Consider the following 16,984-nt stretch of genomic DNA (forward strand, 5'->3'; position numbering starts at 1 on the left):
CTATTTTTTCCCTTCCTTCTCCACGCCCCATCCCCTATTTATTTTGAAACTGGATGTTTCACACTCCAGTCATCTGAAGAAGTGGGCTGTTCATTGTTTTTTAAGTTTTCCCAGTTACAGACTCACTTGGCTCTCCCACGGAAGCGTTCGTTCCCGTAAATCATTTTCCAGGTTAGATAGTCTCACCTTCTTATCCACACCCACCCTGCTTGCATGTGCTTTGATGTGACGCTCCCCCACCCTGCTCTGCACCCCTCCTTTCTGTGTCTTTTTCTTGCCCTTCATGCATCTGATGAAGTGAGTTGCCACGCACAGAAGTTTACGCCAGATGAGTCCTGAAGGTGCCACTGGATACCTGGTTGTTTTGGCTGAAACAGAGAAACACAAGCTACTTCTGCAACCTGACACGTCTCTGCAGCTGTGAACACAAGCCTTCCCCAGCCCGAATTGGAGACACGATTACATTTTAGCCAGGAGTAGTGATGCGGGGAAATCACAAAAGAACCGTACACCACTGAGTTTGCAATCTAGACAAGAAGCCATGTTAACAAGAGCCAAGCCCTTTTAGCAAACACTCTACTTATTACCATCTTTAGAATTATATTCTTATACCCACAATAAAATACTCCCTTTTGACTACAATGTCCAACCTAAACCACCGTGGCTGCAATTTAAGCCCATTGCTTCTTGTCCTGTCCTCTGGCATTACAGAGAACAGCTCTTCTTCCTCCTGCCTGTAATCATTCTTGCACCCTAGAAAACTGGTCTCATGTCCCCTTACACCTCATTCCAGGAGGAGTAGCACTTAATTCGAACTAAGGACTTAGTTCGAATTACCGTTTCACTGCTGTGTGTAGCAGTTACTTCGGGCTAGTGGAATTTCAAAATGACGGCCGGACGGGAACATGCAAATAAAGTCTGGGATATTTAAATCCCGGGCTTCATTTGCAACTTCGAACTAGGGGGCTAGTGTAGACATACCCTAACTTCTGTTCTCCAGACTAAACAAGCTCAGTATTTGTATTTACTTCACCAGCACAAACCAGCTTCCGCATTCCCTTATAGGTCAATCAGGGCACTTCTGCGTGGCAGGGCAAAAGTTGAATTAACCTTCAGCTACGTTGATTGCGTAAGCTGCCGTTGAAATAGCTTCTTTCGGCTTTGGGCACCGTCCACACCACAGAAAGTCAAAGGGAGAATGATCTTCCTTTGGCTTCCGTTACTACCTGGTGAAAGGGAGGATACAGAAGCCAGAGTAAGAAGCTTTCCGGCTCCAAATGATTTCGAAATAACGGCTTGCTGTGTAGACCCTGTGAGGAAGCGGGGAGTTTGGGGGTACAAAGGGGGGTGTTGCATACAGGGGAGCACTCAGTGCCCGGCAGTGATGGGTTTAATGTGACAAAGGGGGGGAGTTCGTTGTTTAAGAGAACAGCACAGAGTTGGAGCTGGGGTGTCTGGGACCCTGGTGACCCCGACTCTGCTTGGAGGACACAGTCGGTTCTGGCCAGAAGATGGACAATGGTCTGCAGAGAGGGACCTGGCAACCGGCCCAGCTGACCCCAGCGAGAGGAGAACATTGGATGGAGGAGGGAGGCGGAGAAGAGGGGCCCAGGTGATCCTCTTACCTGGGGAGAAGACGATGGATGGGGAGGGGCTGTTGCTGGAGGCTCTGCTCGGAGACTCGGGGGGGGGGGGAGGAGATGAAGGGCCAAGTGTGGGCACGACCTGTGAGCTGTGACAGACCCACTCTTTGTTATTTCGAAATTCCATCGGTTATTTCAATCCGCCCTGTGCCCATCAAGTACCCAGTCTTTTTTTTTTTTGTTCAACACCTTTTCCCCAGCCTCTTTTTTTTTTCTCAACAAAAAGTCCTTGGTGTTCCTCATAAAAAAAATATTGTTTGGTGTCCCTCCGTCTTAAAAAGTTTAAGAAACACTGCTGTATTCTAACTATGGCACATGTCATTCAAAATAATCTTGTTCATAGGCTGCATATCAATGCTAAATCCTGACGCAGAAATAGCTGATCAGTTAATGACTGTCCATTCAGTTGCTTATCCAAAAGACAACGTCCATTAGAAACAACTTGATCTAGGTCAACTACTGATATATCACAGAACAGCTGCAACAAGGTCCCTCACCAAAGGCTCTTGTGTAAATTACATGGCCATGGGATAAGAGGGAAGATCCTTTCTTGGATTGAGAACTGGCTAAAAGACAGGAAACAAAGGGTAGGAATAAATGGTAAATTTTCAGAATGGAGAGGGGTAACTAGTGGTGTACCCCAAGGGTCAGTCCTGGGACCAATCCTTTTCAACTTATTCATAAATGATCTGGAGAAAGGGGTAAGCAGTGACGTAGTAAAGTTTGCAGATGATACCAAACTGTTTAGGATAGTCAAGACAGAAGCAGACTGTGAGGGACTCCAAGAAGATCTCACCAAACTGAGTGATTGGGCAACAAAATGGCAAATGAAATTTAAAGTGGATAAGTGTAAAGTAATGCACATCGGGAAAAATAACCCCAACTATACGTACAGTACGATGGGGGCTAATTTGGCTACGACAAATCAGGAAAGAGATCTTGGAGTTATCGTGGACAGTTCTCTGAAAACTTCCACACAGTGTGCAGCGGCGGTCAAAAAGGCAAATAGGATGCTAGGAATTATTAGGAAAGGGATAGAAAATAAGACCCAGAACATCTTACTGCCCCTGTATAAAACTATGGTACACCCACATCTTGAATACTGTGTACAGATGTGGTCTCCTCACCTCAAAAAAGATATTTTGGCCTTGGAAAGGGTTCAGAAAAGGGCAACTAAAATGATTAGGGGTTTGGAACGGGTCCCATATGAGGAGAGGCTAAAGAGACTGGGACTTTTCAGTTTAGAAAAGAGGAGACTGAGGGGGGATATGATAGAGGTCTATAAAATCATGAGTGGTGTGGAGAGGGCTGATAAAGAAAAGTTATTTATTAGTTCCCATAATAGAAGAACTAGAGGACACCAAATGAAATTAATGGGGAGCAGGTTTAAAACTAATAAAAGGAAGTTCTTCTTCACACAGCATGTTGTCAACCTGTGGAACTCCTTGCCAGAGGAGGCTGTGAAGGCTAGGACTATAATAGAGTTTAAAGAGAAGCTGGATAAATTCATGGAGGTTAGGTCCATAAAAGGCTATTAGCCAGGGGATAAAATGGTGTCCTTGGCCTCTGTTTGTCAGAGGCTGGAGAGGGATGGCAGGAGACAAATCACTTGATCATTGTCTTCGGTCCACCCTCTCTGGGGCACCTGGTGCTGGCCACTGTCGGTAGACAGGATACTGGGCTAGATGGACCTTTGGTCTGACCCAGTACGGCCGTTCTTATGTTCTTATGTTCTTATGTAATGGAACAAAAAAGTTAAGTGTTCCTGTTTCCTGCCCAGCTAAGCTTATCCTAGAGGGTGTCACTCAGTAGTGAGAGTAAAGCATGACAGAATGGACAGTAGTAATTAATTACAAGATAATTATATCTCAAGGCCTCATTTGTAATATCATCGTTCCACATTGGTTTTACTTCTTATATTCAGAATCTTATGGGACACTCTGTAACAATGCGTATCCCAGTATTTCAAAGCAGTCACCCCTAGAGTTGCCAGATACCGTCACAAAAAATCCCGAACAGGCAGGGAAAAATTGGTTGAGCAAAAGAAAAAAAAAAAAGGAGGTTGCTGCGCCTTTAAATTAGCTTGCTCCTTGCACCCCTCGCAGACACTGCCGGCCTTCCATCCGAGGAAAACAGAAAATACCGGACATTTTGTATGTCCAGTATTCTCTATTTTTTTTTACCGGATGGAAGGCTAAAACACCAAACTGTCCAGGTGAAAATTGGACACCTGGCAACCCTAGTCACCCCAAAACCAGTAATGATACAGAGAATAACTATAATTGCCCTAATAGGAGTGTGCGCGATTGGAAAATAAATAGTTATAAGGGTGTTCCATATGTACACATACATGGTATGCCCATATCCATTACAAATATATCCCCGATATCCATTCACAGATGTGATTTGGAAGGGCTTCTAAGGCTCAGTCATAACATTACACTCCTCAGTCATGGTGCCAGGCCTAACATTCCCAGGCCCACCGTAAGGGACTAAGATACAATTGGCAAATAAAATCTGTCCCTCGGTCGTACGAGGGAATGTGCAGACTAAGAGACAGATGGGGCACGAATGTGTGAACGGTAAAACAAGGTGTCCACATACCAGTGTTTAGCCCACTGGGGCATCTTCAGTCCGTGCATCGTGCTTTTCTGGGATGATGGGTAAACATCCTCCCCAGAAAAAACGAAAGTGGGGGAATGTCGTACGAGGAGGGCGTGAGACATAAGCCGACGCAACACAGGTCTGCTCTGAGGCCTAGCTAACCATGGACAAAACATGGCGCACATGAAGCAAAGCTAAGCTGTGAGCAAAAGCAGACCTTAGCTCACAGACCTTGACATAAACAGGGCTAGAACTAACTAGTACTAGGTCCAAGGCTGAGACAGCACAGCCCCAGGTGGAGACCAGTCACTGGGGCCTTTTCAGGAGTTGTAAACACCCGGCTCATTGAAAAAGGCCATGATACTCACTCCTCATAAATACCAGATCAGGGTCAGGAAAAGGGTCTAAGATAAACAGCCTGAGAGAAAAAACAGCCTTAGAAAAGGGTCTAAGATAAACAGTCTGCTCCCCACAGATACTAACTCTGGTTCAAGAAAGAGTCGAGGTTGATACATGATGGATGGAGATGGTTTGATCAGATCACGAGGCATAAGGTGATTGGTGGTCGCCTGGCAACAGCAGAGGAAGGCAACCTCATGCATCAGCAGTGATGTGTTTGTCCCTGTATATAAGGTGGTGTCTTGGGGGACAGTCCTGGAATGGCTTAGGGGGGCAAGGGAAGTGTTTCGTTGTGTTGAGCCAGTCCATTGTTACGGGGTACAAACGCACAGTGGTTCAGCAGAGTCTATTGACAGCTATTAATGTACGTCGCTTAAAAATAAACCCAGCCTGGAGCCGTCAATCCTTATCTGATCTGCAGTCTTTGGGGGCTCTCTCGGAGTCTGCTGTGAAGACTAAGGGTATGTCTACACTTGCAGCCTAATTCGAAATAGGGCTGCCAATGTCGGCATTCGGAATTTAAATATCCCGCAGTTGATTTGCATCGTCCCAGCCGGGCGCCATTTTTTGAAATTGACAAGCCCGGAATAACTGCCCGCGTCTACATGTGGCAGTGGAACGGGTGGTTGAAATAAAGCCCTAGCTCAAAATATCTGTTAAATCTCATGGCAGGAGGAACCCCCCTGGGCAATTTGTTCCAGTGTTTAGCCACCCGGACAGTTAGGAAGTTTTTCTTGATGTCCAGCCATGATGGGGTGGGCAAACCCTGCACCAGAGCAGGAAGGGCCAAAACCCTGCTGGAAGAGGAAGTCCTGCCCCTTCAACAGGACTGGGCGTGCCCCAAGTGCTGGGGCAGCAGAAAAGGCCAGAGAGCTGGGCAGGCCAGAGAGCTGGGCTGGCCGGTGAAGGGGAAGGACTTCTAGCCAGGGCTCCGGAGCAGCAAGCACCAGTGATCCAGACAGCGGGAACCGGAGTCCCAGGAGACGGCGGCTACACGGCCCCAGCGGAGCCCCAGGGAGAAGCCGCTGCTGGGGAACCTGGAGACCCAGCTGCCACGTGGGACGTCGCCCCAGCAGCACAGGTAGGAAGCGACCCAGGGAAGGTGCCGGAGCGGCCTTTCCCATCCAGGTACACTCGGCGTGTTTTGGCCAGATTCCTGCCGAGGGAGTGGTAGACCCATCTGCTGCTCATGGGGCCCTGGGTTAGGATCCGGTGCGGCAGGGTGGGCTCGGCTCTCCCTGCTGGGGCACTTGCCCCCAGTGCCACTGACTCTGGCCCTTAGGCCACACTGCCCTGGACAAGGGCTGCTTACAGACGCTGGCTACTAGGCAATACTGCCCTGAGACAAGGGCTGCCCACAGACTCTGGCTACTAGGCCACACTGCCCTGGACAAGGGCTGCTTACAGACGCTGGCTACTAGGCAATACTGCCCTGAGACAAGGGCTGCCCACAGACTCTGGCTACTAGGCCACACTGCCCTGAGACAAGGGCTGCCCACAGACTCTGGCTACTAGGCCACACTGCCCTGGACAAGGGCTGCTTACAGACGCTGGCTACTAGGCAATACTGCCCTGAGACAAGGGCTGCCCACAGACTCTGGCTACTAGGCCACACTGCCCTGGAGAAGGGCAGCTTACAGACTCTGGCTACTAGGCCACACTGCCCTGGAGAAGGGCTGCTTACAGACGCTGGCTACTAGGCAATACTGCCCTGAGGCTAGGGATGCCCACAGACTCTGGCTACTAGGCCATACTGCCCTGTGACAAGGGCTACTGACTCTCTGTGCTGCCCTGAGGCAAGGGCTATTTACTGACGTTGGCCAATAGGCCATACTGCCCTGCCACCAGGGCCGCTTACGGACTCTGTGTTACCCTGAGGCAAGGGGATATTTACGGACTATAGACACGGCTGACGACCCTGCGGCCAATCAGCAGGTGTCCTCACCCCGGAATATTTTCACAGCCGTGACGGGCTGTGCCTATGCCGCCGCACCAACCTCAACCTCCCTTGCTGCAGTTTAAGCCCCTTGCTTCTTGTCCTATCCACAGAGATTAAGGAGAACAAATTTTCTCCCTCTTCCTTGTGACGCCCTTTTAGGTACTTGAAAACGGCTCTCATGTCCCCTCTCAGTCTTCTCTTTTCTAAACTAAACAAGCCCAATTCTTTCAGCCTTCCCTCCTAGCTCATGGTCTCTAGACCCTTCATCATTTTGGTTGCTCTTCTCTGGACCTTCTCCAATTTCTCCACATCTTTCCTGAAATGTGGTGCCTGGAACTGGCCACACTATTCCAACTGAGGCCTAATCAGCACAGAGTAGAGCGGACGACTGACTCCTCGGGTCTGGCTCACAACACTCCTGCGAATGAATCATGTTGGCTTTGTTTGCAACAGCGTCACACTGTTGACTCATATTATCTTGTGGTCCCTTATGATCCCATATGGTCCCTTATGGTCCCATATTATCTTGTGGTCCCTCTCGATCGCTTTCTGTGGTACCCCTTCCTAGACAGTCTCTCCCCATGCTGTGTGTGTGACACGGGCTGTTCCTTCCTAAGTGGAGCCCTTGGCGTTTGTCCTTATTAAACTTCACCCGACTGACCTCAGACCATTTCTCCAGCTTGACCAGATCTCTTTGAATTAGGACCCCTCCCCCAAAGCACTGGCAACCCCTCCCAGCTTGGTGTCACCTGCAAACTGCATCAGCGTCCTCTCCGCCCCAATACTGAAGTCGTTGACGAGTTAACGTTAACGTGGATGAGAGACAGTTCTGCCCACCCCAACGGATCGGACGCGGTACCGGCCAGGCCCATGAATAGCTCCGACCTTGTCCCAGATGCGCACGTGGAATCATTTCTGTCGCTAGAGTACAATGGATGACCAGAGAAACGAGAGAGCTCATTGGCCAGCGGAGCCGTATGTATCCATGAACCCACGGGCCATGGGCTGCCCCCTGCCTGTAGCTTGTTCCGATGAGGCTCAGGGCTCCCCCCCCCCGCCCTCCCATGCAGCCATGTGAACCCTCGCTGCTGTGGCTGGAGAACTAGGGCCTGCAGCGGTGGGTGGGGAGCCCCGAGCCCCGTGGGCCCGGTGAAGGGTCTCGCAGGCAATGGGAGTGACGGGGGGTCCCTGCACGAAGCCACCTGTGCCTCCCCCGGGCCCTGCACCAGGTTGGTGCCCCGTCGCCTGCCCCCCAATCCTCTCCTGCACCCCCCACCTAGACCCAGCACCCCCACCTGGTCCTGCATCCCCCTCCTGTCCGGTCCCCCGCACTCCCATCCCCGGCCCACTCCTGCACCCTCCCACCCAGCCTGCGCCCTACCCCCAGCCCAGCCCTCACCTCCTGCACCCTCACCTCCAGCCTGCTCCTGCACCCCCCAACCCCCCAGCCCTGCACCCTACCCCCAGCCCACCCCTCACCCCCTGCACCCTCACCCCCAGCCCGCTCCTGCACCCTCCCACCCAGCCTGCACCCTACCCCCAGCCCTCACCTCCTGCACCCTCACCCCCAGCCTGCGCCCTACCCCCAGCCCAGCCCTCACCCCCTGCACCCTCACCTCCAGCCCGCTCCTGCAGCCTCCCATCCCCCTGGCCCTGCACCCTACCCTCAGCCCAGCCCTCACCCCCTGCACCCTCACCCCCAGCCCGCTCCTGCAGCCTCCCATCCCCCCGGCCCTGCACCCTACCCCCAGCCCAGCCCTCACCCCCTGCACCCTCACCCCCAGCCCGCTCCTGCACCCTCACCCCCAGCCTGCGCCCTACCCCCAGCCCAGCCCTCACCCCCTGCACCCTCACCCCCAGCCCACTCCTGCATCCTCCCACCCCCCAGGCCCTGCACCCCCATCCCCAGCCTGCTCTCCTGCAGCCCCCTCCAGCACAGTGAAACTCTCATTTTTGGCCCCATCCCAGAGCCAACAGAGAATTCATAAAACACACTAGCCCCGGCCCTCAGACGAGTTCACCCAGCCCTGGGGTTAGCCTTAAGCGTGGACACTCTGTCCCCCGTGGGGCTGGAGCGTGAGAATTTTTGGGTTTTTTGCTTCTCACCCCCACAATGGCCCCCACCCCCGACCTACGGACAGGAGATCAGACCTTGCGGTGCAGTGACAGAATGGAGATGATGGTCTTGTCATTGCAAAATCACGGATCGACTCCAGGGTTAGGACCCAGACTCAAAGCTTGTGGCCCGGGGCCCTGCCTGCTCAACACAGACCTTCCTACGGACCACCAGCCAAGCACCCACCGTGACAGAATGGCTGGGGGATCTGGGTGGGAGGTAGGGTGCAGGAGCAGGTTGGGGGATGGAAGGTGTTTGAATGAGGGGGATGGGGGCACTTCCCTGGCTCTGCACCCCTCCCTCCACACACTGCTCCCAGGCCCCGCCCCCTGCTGCTCCCATTGACTGGGATTCCAGCCAATGGGAGCAGCAGGGAAAGCCTCCAGGCGACAGGGCGGGGGCGGGGGCGGGGAGGCGGCAGCGCACGGTGTCCCCACCAGCCAGATCTGGCCCACAGGGCTCACCCCCGCCCCCTCTGCAGGAAGCTGGCGCACCAACCTTGGGCAGGGGGCGGGGCTGGAGCGCCAGCGCAGGCTCCCAGCGGGGGGAGGGAGCCCTGCGCCCTTGGCCCACCTGCAAGATGGTCGCGGACCACGCGACTGCCCCGAGCCAACGTCCATGAGCCGGGCACGAGGATCTCCTGGGATCTCATTTCTTAGGGCTTCCCCCCGGAACATGCAAGCAGATCCGTGTCAGGACCCTCCATGTGCCACGGCCCCTTGCCCTGGGTGAACACAGTCGTCGTTGGATGGACCCTCGCGGTCCTTAACCCCCGGCGACGAGCATCAGGGGGTTTATCAGGGGGTTTATCCCTGATCTCGCCCACCACTCGTCTAGATGTTTGTGTTCCCTTGTGAGCTCTGAATCAACAGGTAGCGAGAGACAGGAGCTGTCTGTTGACATGGTTCGCGTCTGTAAACACAAGGGACTAGGAGTACCTGGAATTTTTGACCAGGCCGGTCGGCGTTTCAAAGTTCTAGCATATCAAGCACTGAATGACCTTAATGATCAGTGATATGCTTTTCTTACGGGCCTGTACAGGTTGACTCTGGGGCACTTGGCCTGGGGTTGTTTGTTTATTCTTTTCTGGCCACGTGCCCTGCTTGGAGCAAGGTTTGGTTGCAGCCGTGAGCTGGATCCAATTTTGTTTTCCCTACCTGTGTGCGGAATAAATTTTATTCTGTGCACCAAAGCATGTGCAGATGGGCACCACCCATTGAAATACACGCTGCCGGCGGAGGGTGCTCCACTTGCCAGCTGGGCAGCATTAGAATCTCTCCTGGGTGGCCGCCCGAGCGCTCAGGGCACAGGGAGTGCTGCCCAGGTGGCCACATTTGAATCAGATAACGGTACATCGTATTTTCTAGGCCTGTAATCATTTCCATGAGTTAGCCTGTAACTTTATAAACAACGAGTAGTCCTGAGGGATGAACGAAGATATATATATTTAGGACAGACTAGACTTCCTTGGTCCGGCACCGTCGGGACCTGACTGGTCCTGAAGGAGAAGACTTGCTGGACCAGGGGAAGTCTCCTGCCACCGACTCCCAAGGCTGCCCCAGTGGGACTCTGCCAACTCCCTGGGCTGCAGAGGCTCCCGTGCCTTCTGCAGGGGGCTCCGGCCCCGGCCCCACGCTGCTGGCAGCTGCTGGAGGCTGCCATGGGGCTCTGGCCCCGGTCTCGCACTGCCCTTAGCCAGGTTTTGGTTTTTTTTGCAAACCACTTAGACATGAGCTGATTTCCCAGTACACAGAACTCCGGAACTAGTTTTCCATCAGTAATAATTCAATTCTTTACAGAGCGGGAAAGCAAGAAAAAATGAGACTTGAGAACTTGTAAATTAAAAACCGGCGAAGAAACTTCAGAGCTGGGCATGGTACAAACGGAGGCGGGAAGGAATAGTCGAATCAACAAGTCATGTCTGGGATTAGGATATTTATTTGTGTATTCTGACGGGTTGTAGTGGGGTGGTTGGGGGGTTTTGTGGCTGTTTTGTGGTAGTTGTGCTGGTGCATAAAGGGAGGGAAGTAATATCTTTAATTGGACCAAATGTGGCTGGTGACAGAGACAAGCGATGGAACCGCTCAGGGCTCTTCCTCAGGTCTGGGGGGCTCCGATGGGCAAATCTCTCACTCCTCAAAGCTGTTCCAAAATTTAAAAAAAAGATAGGACCTCCCCCCGCCCTTGTCTCTGTGTGTTTGAACAGCTTTAAAGCTTGAACTCTTTGCATCTCCACTGTGTCGGCCATTAAAAAAACCATCTGCCCTCCCCTCGTGATTTCCCGCAACCGTGAAAAGTGTAAAAAGACAAAAAGTGTAAAACGTATTCCACGTCAAAAGGTCGTCCCGCCCAAGCCGTCGTGTAAGCCACGGGAGGGGGGAGGAGCATTGCAGAGGGGGTGCAGGGATGGGCGATATGCCCATTGTGTTCCCTGGGAGTGTAAGGGCCTGATGGGACATGCAGGTCACTACAATCGCACCTGAGCCTCCGAGTCTCACGCTAGGAACCCGAGCAGTGTCCAGAGCGTGAAGCAGGTTGGCAGCCAAGAGAATGTCCTTGTTTGTCATCCCGAGGCAAGAACCAAGAGCTTTGACAAGGCCCCCTGCCGGAGGAAATTCCAGCATCCCGACACGCACAGCTTGTGGCGTAAACATAAAACCGGAGATTGGGGGGAGCGATCGGCAGCTGATCGGGGGTTCAGCCCCCCTCCCCCGCTGTGACCCGTTTCCCTTCTCCCTTGGGAGGGGGCACACACGATGGTCAATTTCCGAAGCAGGTTCCCCCCCCCCCCCCCCAAGTGAGTGAAGCTTCTGAGCCAGCCAGGGAAGCAGGAGGACAAGACCAACTGTGGTTGCGGGGGGGCACAATTTAAAGCCCCCCCCCCGCCAACAACTCAAGTGTCATACTCCCCTCCCCAGCTGGTAGCCCAGCCCTCCCCCTCAGTTCCCCTATGGGGCTTTTAGGGGGGAAAAGGAAGAAAAGGGGGGGGTGGACCCAGACCTGCTCCTCCAAACCCCAGCCAGGCAGAACACAGAGAGAAGTTGTGCGTACACACACACACACACAAACAAGCGTGCGCACACACACACACACAAACAAGCGCACACACACACACACAAACAAGCACACACATACAGACACACACACACAAACACACACCCTGGTCCAAGCCTCAGCCAGGCAGAACACAGAGAGAAGTGTCACACACTCACATACACAAACAAGCATGTGCGCACACACACATAAACAAGCGCACATGCACACGCAAACAACTGCGTGCACACACACACACAAGCACACTCACACATGCAAACAAGTGCACGCAAACAACTGTGCGTGCACACACACAAGTACACACACACACACGCAAACAAGCACATGTAAACAACCGCGCGCACACACACACACACGCAAACAAGTGCACACGCACACACTCGCAATCAAGCGCACACACACAGACACACACACACACACCCAGGTCCAAGCCTCAGCCAGGCAGAACACAGAGAGAAGTGTCACACACACACACACACACACAAACACACACACACACACACACACACAAGCATGCGCGCACACACACATAAACAAGCGCACACGCACACACAAACAACTGCGTGCACACACACACTAGCACACACACGCAAACAAGCGCACACAAACATCCGTGCGCGCGCACACACAAGTACACACACACACGCAAACAAGCGCACGCAACCGCGCGCACACACGCACAAGTACACACAGACACACGCAAACAAGCGTACGCTCACACACACACACACACACACATTCCTACAATCCCCACCAAACTCAGCCGCTCACCCCGAACCTCTTCCAGCACAGCCTGTCCCCCTCTCTCCCCTCAGGGCTTCTACAGGGGGCCCTCTGTCCCAGGGAGAATGGGAAGCCCCCCGGACATTCGCCCTGCTGCTGCTCCCACCAAAGCAGAGGAGTTACCTAATTCAGTGAGTGAGTGAGGGCCTCTGTCCTCCCTGCCCCGGCTGCTCTGTTTCCCCTCCTGCTTAGCTGGCTGGCCCAGGTAAGGTCATGGGAGACTATTCATATGTGCCTTCAGCACATCGCCCTGGGCAGGTGCCCTGGTTGCCCAGGTCTAGGGCCCAGTGGACCGGAGAGTCCCAGTTTTTGGAGGTACAACCTGTATCACAAGCTTATGTGGGCAAAACTCACTTCCTCAGATAAGCAAAGATGTTCCCCTAACACAAGAACTAGGGGTCACCCAAGGAAATGAATAGGGAGCAGGCTTGGAACAAACCAAAGGAAGTCTTTCTTTCACACAGTGCACAGGCAACCTGTGGAACTCCTTGCCAGAGGATGTTGTGAAGGCCAGGACTCGAACAGGGTTTGTAAAAGAACGACATAAATTCAAGGAGGAGCCAGGATGGGTAGAAACGGTGTCCCTAGCCTGTGGGAATGGGTGACAGGGGAGAGATGGCTTCATGGTTCCCTGTTCTCTTCACTCCCTTTGGGGCACCTGGCGTTGGCCACTGTTGGAAGACAGGACGCTGGGCTAGGTGGGTTTTTGGTCTGACCCAGTTCTTATGTTACGATGTGATAATAAAATACAGAGACATACCATCTCATAGAGCTGGAAGGGACCTTGAAAAGTCTTCAAGTCCAGTCTCCTGCCCTCACAGCAGGACCAAGTGCCACCCCTGACAGATTTACCCTAGATCCCTAAACAGCCTCCTCAAGAATTGAACTTGCAACCTGGAGTTTAACAGGCCAATGCTCAAACCACTGAGCTAGCCCCTATTTTAAGCAGCTGGGCAGGTGTCAGGTTACACAAAGGGTGTCACAAGGAGGAGGGAGACAAATTGTTCTCCTGGGCGTCTGAGGCTAGGCCAAGAGGCAAGGGGCTTAAATTGCAACAAGGGAGGTTGAGATTGGACATGCGGAAAAACTTCCTGCCTGTCAGGGGTGGTCGTCAGAAGGCACCGGGGGGGAGAAGCCCTGAGAGGTCCCCTGCTTCTTCGGTGGCGATGACCCCGTGATGTGCGCTTCTCCGTGGGCCGTGCACAAATTGGCACCACAGCGGACTCCGAGAGAGCCCTCGAAGACCCCAAAATCAGACCAGGGCGGAAGCCGCCCGGGATTAGGCTACGAATTTGGGCCGGTGACAATGGACATGGCTCACTCACAGAACCGTAGGGTGGGAAGAAACCTCAGCCGGTGACGTGGGCTCCGTCACGGCCCCCTCGGCAGCTCCTCGGGTCCACTCCAGACAAGTTCCACGTCCCTCGCGATGCCCCTTGACGTTCCCCGGACCTACCCCCCCTTGCCAATGGCGCTTCGATAACTGTCAAGCTGCCAGTTTAGACCTTGTGTCAGTACGTTCCTCTTATCTGTGGGGAACGCGATGTGACTGAGATGTTCCTTCGCAGGCTGTGCGGTCACCACCCCTCTGGGGGGGGGGGGTGGGTAGGAGGTTGGGTGCAGGAGCGGGTTGGGGGTGGGGAGGTCTGGGTAGGAGGTTGGGTGCAGGAGCGGGCTGGGGATGGGGGGTTCTGGGTAGGAGGTTGGGTGCAGGAGCGGGTTGGGGGTGGGGGGTTCTGGGTAGGAGGTTGGGTACAGGAGCGGGTTGGGGGTGGGGGGTTCTGGGTAGGAGGTTGGGTGCAGGAGCGGGCTGGGGGTGGGGAGGTCTGAGTAGGAGGTTGGGTGCAGGAGCGGGCTGGGGATGGGGGGGTCTGGGTAGGAGGCTGGGTGCAGGAGCGGGCTGGGGCTGGGGGTTCTGGGTAGGAGGTTGGGTGCAGGAGCGGGTTGGGGTGGGGGGTTCTGGGTAGGAGGTTGAGTGCCAGAGCGGGTTGGGGTGGGAGGTTCTGGGTAGGAGGTTGGGTGCAGGAGCGGGTTGGGGTGGGGGGTTCTGGATAGGAGGTTGGGTGCCAGAGCGGGCTGGGGATGGGGGGTTCTGGGTAGGAGGTTGGGTGCAGGAGCTGGTGGGGGGTTCTGGGTAGGAGGTTGGGTGCCAGAGTGGGCTGGGGATGGGGGGTTCTGGGTAGGAGGTTGGGTGCAGGAGCTGGTGGGGGGTTCTGGGTAGGAGGTTGGGTGCCAGAGCGGGTTGGGGATGGGGGGTTCTGGGTAGGAGGTTGGGTGCAGGAGCCGGTTGGGGTGGGGGGTCTGGGTAGGAGGTTGGGTGCAGGAGCCGGTTGGGGTGGGGGGTTCTGGGTAGGAGGTTGGGTGCAGGAGCCGGTTGGGCTGGGGGGTTCTGGGTAGGAGGTTGGGTGCAGGAGCGGGTTGGGGGTGGGGGGTTCTGGGTAGGAGGTTGGGTGCAGGAGCGGGTTGGGGGTGGGGGGTTCTGGGTAGGAGGTTGGGTGCAGGAGCAGGCTGGGGGTGGGGGGGTCTGGGTAGGAGGTTGGGTGCAGGAGTGGGTTGGGGGTGGGGAGGTCTGGGTAGGAGGTTGGGTGCAGAAGCGGATTGGGGGTGGGGGGTTCTGGGTAGGAGGTTGGGTGCAGGAGCGGGTTGAGGTGGGGAGTTCTGGGTAGGAGATTGGGTGCAGGAGCGGGTTGGGGGTGGGGGGTTCTGGGTAGGAGATTGGGTGCAGGAGCGGGTTGGGGTGGGGAGTTCTGGGTAGGAGGTTGAGTGCCAGAGCGGGTTGGGGTGGGGGGTTCTGGGTAGGAGGTTGGGTGCAGGAGCGGTTTGGGGTGGGGGGTTCTGGGTAGGAGGTTGGGTGCAGGAGCGGGTTGGGGGTGGGGGGTTCTGGGTAGGAGGTTGGGTGCAGGAGCGGGTTGGGGTGGGGAGTTCTGGGTAGGAGATTGGGTGCAGGAGCGGGTTGGGGTGGGGAGTTCTGGGTAGGAGGTTGGGTGCAGGAGCGGATTGGGGGTGGGGGGTTCTGGGTAATGGCTAAATTATCTGCCCCCAAACTAGAGTTTTCCAGTGCCTAAGTAGCCCAGAAGAGAGAGATGAGATGTTTGGGGGGGGGGGGGGGGGGGAGGGTGCGAATGGGATAAGGTCCCTCCCACCTTGTTTGCTGCTTGGCTTGTACTGAGCATGCTCGGTAACACTTCTGAAGCTGCTGTCCTCAGTCTGCCCACCCTGTGCTCTTACTCTCTCCCACCCCCATCACGGTGTTCACGAGTTGCCGCCCCCCACCAAAATCTGACATGGCACCCCTGGGGTGCAGGAGTGGGGTATCGGCAAGAGGGAGGGTACAGGAGTGGGATGGAGTGGGGCAGGGTTTGGGCACGAGAGGGATAAGAACATAAGAACGACCAGACCGGGTCGGACCAAAGGTGCATCCAGCCCGGTACCCTGTCTGCCCACAGTGGCCAATGCCAGGTGTCCCGGGGAAGTGAATCGAACAGGTAATGACCAAGCGATCTCTCTCCTGCCATCCATCTCCACCCTCTGAGCCTAACCCTTACCCACACTGGCTAATAGCCATCTGTGGCGGGGCTCAGTCCACCCAGCTGCCCCCCACCTTCAGTCTCCTCCCTGCCGCCTCCCTTTCGGGCCTCCCGGCCGGCGTCCCACCCTCGCACACCGAGCGCGCTGGCCGCCCTCTCCCGGGTCCTAGGGTCTGCCGCTTGCGGTCCGGACCCTCCTGCGCCTGCGCCATCGGCATGCCGCTTGCCCTCGGCCGGGGCAGCCACGGTGCCCCCGGAGCTGCCCCGTCCTGCCGGCCAGCTGGCGCAAGTGCGGGGATTGGCTTCCCCGTCACACCGTCTATGGTCTTAGCCTTCATGAATTTATCTCGTTCTCTTTTTGTAGCCAGACAGAACCGCCCCTCTCTCTGCCCCTCCTCCCTCTGACATACTTGGGAGAGAGAATCCTTGAGCGCGAACCTCTGTCTTCAAAGGCTCCCGGGCCTCCAGAGGTGCTGGCCCTGGATGCTAGACAGGAACCAGATAACAGCGGCAATTGGGCCAGCAGCGGTCGGGGGCCTCGGGCTGCCTTGGGCTGGTACCAGTACTGATATGCCTACACACACTGTCCCAGAAGAGGAATCCGCCGCCCCATCAGAAAAAGGACGTCTGGCCCTAATGATTTAGTCATCTCCACCTCACAGGTGCAAATTAAGCTTTGGACCCCCTGCGGGAACGGGCGTCACAAAGACGTTCCAACTGAATTGGCATTTTAATGACAAGAGAAGCGTCTACGTGCCCACTGGGGTATAAAGTACGGCCCTGTGCCCCACTCTGCTTGGAGATCCACCCATATACCTGCTGGCCAGGCGGTCTTGGACCCCTGAGACTTTAGGGACGCCTTCGTCTCGTACTGACTGCTTCCCATTGGGATTGAGAGAAACGCTGGCTTCACCGGAGT

The 16,984-nt window shown here is 55.1% G+C and overlaps 1 long non-coding RNA gene across 2 annotated transcripts; it reads right to left on the minus strand.

Annotated features, from left to right (window-relative positions):
• Nucleotides 1-231: 231 nt before the first annotated feature.
• On the minus strand, nucleotides 232-13,974 carry LOC142823857 (uncharacterized). Of its 2 annotated transcripts, none has more exons than XR_012898941.1 (3): nucleotides 13,864-13,974; nucleotides 1,111-1,226; nucleotides 232-368 (listed from the first exon to the last, which is right to left on the minus strand). It is a non-coding gene; the product is annotated as an uncharacterized LOC142823857 (long non-coding RNA). The 2 variants fall into 2 exon arrangements; XR_012898942.1 differs by having other exon boundaries at nucleotides 234-368; nucleotides 1,029-1,226.
• Nucleotides 13,975-16,984: the final 3,010 nt, after the last annotated feature.

Source organism: Pelodiscus sinensis, unplaced genomic scaffold (assembly GCF_049634645.1).
Source record: "Pelodiscus sinensis isolate JC-2024 unplaced genomic scaffold, ASM4963464v1 ctg34, whole genome shotgun sequence".
In the NCBI taxonomy this organism is placed as follows: domain Eukaryota; kingdom Metazoa; phylum Chordata; order Testudines; family Trionychidae; genus Pelodiscus; species Pelodiscus sinensis.